Source organism: Genypterus blacodes, unplaced genomic scaffold (genome assembly GCF_046128005.1).
Source record: "Genypterus blacodes isolate CSIRO-AG114 ecotype Tasmania unplaced genomic scaffold, CSIRO-AGI_Gbla_v1 ptg000007l_1, whole genome shotgun sequence".
NCBI lineage: Eukaryota > Metazoa > Chordata > Actinopteri > Ophidiiformes > Ophidiidae > Genypterus > Genypterus blacodes.
This window is the reverse complement of record NW_027466821.1, coordinates 2,920,001-2,925,000: the sequence shown is the minus strand read 5'-3', so window position 1 is coordinate 2,925,000 and position 5,000 is coordinate 2,920,001.

The window sequence follows — 5,000 nt, the reverse complement described above, 5'->3', positions numbered from 1 at the left end:
CAGACTTAGACTAAGGGAAAATATTGTCTTACATGTTGTTGCTTTATATTTCAAGGATTTCATCTCCATTGGGAAAAGGATTCACTTTAGACAATAACAGATGGCTGGATAGACGGATCCATGCATTCCAATCATAAATATTAGTAATGTTGACATTTTGCTCATGTTCCTCGCTTTTCCACAAAAGCTGGGTATCACCTTACAGGATAAAACTCTTGTGCGTCTTTGCACTGAGAAGCTTCAGAGTACCTGCCTCCCCTCCCCTCCCCCCCCCAGTCCTGCATCCTGGAGAAAGAGGCCGGGATTGACCTGGGCTTATCCCTCGAGCTAAGACAAAGGCTACAGATGGCTCCATTTGTTGCATTATAGAGAGACGGAGAAACGTATACACACTCACACTGGCTTCATCTGGGAGTCCTTGAAAGCGTGTGTGGGTGGGTGAACTCGTCCACTCGCGAATGCAAACACAATGACAAGTTGATGCCAGATGACGTACTGACTTCACCTGGTCCATGGCACCACATGTTTCTGAGAATATAGGAGATAAAAAGTGTGTGTGGGCTGGTGTTGCTCTATGCTAATCTCACATAGCTACATAGCTACAATAAATGGAATGGGTACACATAAATCAAAGGGTGCAAACTGTGTAATGTTCTTATTTTCATTTGGGATCTATTTTGAAAACCTCACATACACACACACACACACACATTGATCCACTTATACTCTCATTTGCTGATGAGTGAAAACAGGCCGTTTCATGTACTGTCTCTTTAAGGCTCTACATAAACAGCCGTTCAAGGCGTTTAGAAGCATCGGATCCAGATCAATAAGTGGGCCTGGGCTGCATTGTTGTTGTTGTGTCAATAGTCCATCATTGGATACACACGCCTTATTTTGTCTTTCATTAAGATGGCCATCTAAGATATTGGGTAATTGACACACTTCGGTTTAAATCTGTCGAGAAACCGCTTGGTATGAAATCCAAAAATATCCCAAATCGCTGGTAACAGAATGTGGCACAAGGGGGGAAGCGTGTCGTCTTGTTGATAATCAATTTTAAAGCGCGTCCTTGCTTTGCTTGTAGCGACTGAACCACACAGCGTTTGTGTTTCCATTATTTGGCAAAGTGCGTTATCAGCTATTGTTACCGGGCTGTGAAGGACATTGTACTCTCTGTCTTTTTTTCTGCCATTGATGATTTGAATTATACAGCTTCCTTTTTTTAATTAACAGGCGCACACATGAGAGCGCCAGCACAAATTAATCAATACAAACTGGAGAAAGAACCTCTGTGAGAACCGTTTGCCTTTCTTTGCTGCTTTTGTGGAGTCCAACAACTTTCGTGTTTCCTCTTTGCGTAACATTAACATACATGTGCAATGAACTCTTTTGAAACATGGACACACACACACATGCTGACCTTCAATATCAGGACACCTTCCCTGCAGCTGAGCTCCATAAAAAATGGGCCTCTCTTTATACCCAGAGGAGGAAAAAAGGGTTTAATTTCACCCTCCTTCGTAATATTCACTCCATATTCACCTCATCTCAGCCCCTGTGTGTGTGCGTGTGTGTGAACTCGCTCACCCACAGACACACACACATTGTCTGGATCAAATCTCCACAAAATCCAGGTGGCCTGCTGCAAGGTGAGTTGGAAAACAGATGTAGCCGGAGTGACCTGCAAAATCCCTTTTAATAGCTTTTTGCTGCTTTGCTTTGCATTTTCATCCGTTCGGATCCACTTAGAATCAAATTAATGGCTCTGCCGGTGCGCAGCAGGAGAGGCGGAGAGGCCTTTGGAGGTCAGAGGAGTGTGACCGGAGCCGCGGTTCGACGAGGGACTCGTTTCCTCGCGTGACCCAGACAGTAACCACAGAGAGAGCAGGATGACAGACAGGCAGTGTGTTGCCGCCACGCACATACAGGCAGAAATATGTAACATATAAGAGATGCCTGACAGCTTTTCGGCATCAATCTGTCTGTTTAAGAGCACATTTTACAACATAAATCTGTTAACCCTTAGAATAAAAGAGAACAAAAGCTCTCATTGGCAGTGGAGTACAGTCTGTTCCGTCTCTTGCAGCCGCTGCCAGTTTAAAGTGAGATTATGTAACTCTCGCTCCACACACAGACTTATTTCAAAAGCCAACAATAACTTTAGACTGACAGAGTTCTCACTGTCCATCTGTATCAATCTTTAATTCTAATCCTGAGACTAAGACATTTAGTTTGTATGCATCTTTAATTTCTCCTTGTTAATTGTAATTAGTGGGACCCAGTAAGTATAAATTAAAAAAAGTGTGATTGTATGTTTATGAACATAAAGAGTAGAACACATTTCTCCAAAGTGGTAGCCACCATTAGGCGGCAGCGGAAAAGGGCATGTCCACACATGTAGTGTCCACATATGAGGACGTGGGGTCTCAGGAGATTCACTCGCTCTGAATCACATGTCTGCACCTCTCTACCAGCAGTGTGGTCCACTCCATCAAATTTGAAGGCCGTCTCCTCCCATCTGCCAGCTTCAGCCAGCTCGTCCAATGAGACTCAGGCCAGGACTCCTAGCAGGTCTTCCTCTCATGCATTCCTGGAGCTTTCTTTTACCTTCTTCTCATCTCATCTCCTCCATGTTTCACTCTTTTATTTGGGTCGAGCCACCAAAACGCTCGTTATCTTGTTTCATCTGTTTTCTCGGAAGGATTGTTGCTTGTCGACATAGATTTTTGGGGCAAACTCCAGAAACAAAACATATCACGACACACATGAATCTTGGAAAAAACACGAGGGGTAATTCCACGTCCCATCATTCCTCCACTCCATGAACGTTCCATTGGTTTGATTTAATACTTTCTCAGCATATTAAAGTGAGCTGTTTTCCCTCTCGCCTCACACTTTAGGGACGTATTGTATTTCCCGTACCATGGAATACAGTAAAAGCCATTTTTCCTATCAAGTATCATGTCTCACCTCATTTTCACTTCACCGGCTCCCTGCTGCTGATCTCCCACACTCACACTTTCAGCCCTTTTCTTTCCTAATTGTATTCAGTGGGTTTTCCTTGGCTTGTACTGAATCGACACTAGCAGACAACAGCCACAAACCTTGGCCTCCCACACTGATTTTGACTGGATGACACAGTGCTACAAATTAAAAGGGGCATTCTTATCTTTTTTTTATGGCAACTATGTCCACACACACTCCTGGTGAAGCTGCTCATTGCCTACAAACACTGCAAAGACTTATGTCGCATTGTAAAATGGCAGCTTCTTAACTCTAACAGGAGGACGTTTTACTGCTCCGACTCACTCGCAGATGTGCTTATAAGCACAACAAACACACACTCACACCCCCATGCGAGTGATATGATATGATAGATGTATTATAACACACGCTCTCGCTTGGCTGTCCCCCATCCAGCTGCTCCCTGCGTCTTTGATGGATCACATCTGCACGCGGTGTCAACACGTCCATCCACAAACACCACGCGTCCATCTGGACAAATGCTCCTTACCTGAAATGACTCCTTTTTCCAAGCACTTTCACCCGAAATGACTCGTTCGGCGAGTGAAATCAAGTGAGGCCTCCTTCTGTAACCTCTATCAACGTCCCATATTGACTTTGAAATAGGGGCAATTATTTTGCACGACCAGAAGACCTTTTTGTGTGTTTTAATTGAGACTCCTCGTGTATCACGGTCAGCGTGAGACAGATTGTGATTGATGGCCACATTAAGCACCTCACAGGCTGGATAATGCAGATATATTAGCCACAGAACAAAGCAATTCCAGTGTTGTGCGATTTATTGTAGAATTGCACTTAGAAATACTCTTCTTACAGTGTTTGTGTACCACCCATCCGTTTTACAATCCGTCATTCCAAGATTACCATACGAGTTCAGTTAAGTTATGTAATGTTTGCTAAGCCGCTGCCAAATATATTGGCTTCACAGCTCTAAGCTTGGAACACATGCAGCTCTGGGAATAACTATACGCTGGAACATAAATGTTTACTCGCCAGGAAAAAAAAATCCATAGTACATTTTCAGTTTTGTAAGCGAGCGTCTTGTACCTGAACGCCTCACCTTTGCACAGGCAGATGAAAGATGTTGTGTAAGGCGTTGTGTGTACCCCGAATAACTTGGCGGGGAATGTTGGGGCATCGCCGTTTGGATTTGTATGGTAATGCTTTTGGCCCTGAGCCAGAGTGGATCCTGCAGCTGAGAGCACACACACACACACACACACACACACACACACACAGACACAGAGAGAGAGAGAGAGAGAGAGAGAGAGAGAGAGAGAGAGAGAGAGAGAGAGAGAGAGAGAGAGAGGCACATCACATCTTCACACGGGGGAAAATATGCCCTTTACTCTCTTGGATGGAAAAAGAAATACGTTTCAATTAGCAGCTCAGTCCAAATACACCACTGTAAACACTGTGAGTGTGTGTGTGAGTGTGTGGGATAGGTGGCCTTGTGAATAGGCCTATAGAGTCGCTAACCACAGGCTGGCCATTACACCTAGTTACAGTGACCGCTGGATCAGTCGAGGAGACAGACAGTCTGCAACACTGACAGAACTTCACTGTGCATGCGTGTGTGCGTATGTGTGTGTGTGCGTCTTACATCAGGTAGGGGATCCCCTGAGTTGCCCCCGTCAGTACCACATGGTTAATAGAAAACGTAAACTCTCAGCCGCACAGGGAACAAGGGGGAGAAAGAGGGGAGAGGTATGATTTCTTCTCTCAACAGAAAGGCTCTTTTGTAACCTGAAGGAAAGTCTCTCTCTCTCTCTCTCTCTTTCTCTCTCGCTCTCTCTCTCTCCCTCTCTCTCTCTCTCTCTCTCTCTCTCTCTCTCTCTCTCTCTCTCTCTCTCTCTCTCTCTCTCTCTCTCTCCTCTCTCTCTCTCTCTCTCTCTCTGTCCGTCTGTCTGTCTCTGTCTGTAAAACCCTCTGTTTACACACAGAGCTATTATTCTCTCTGTCTCCATCCTCTG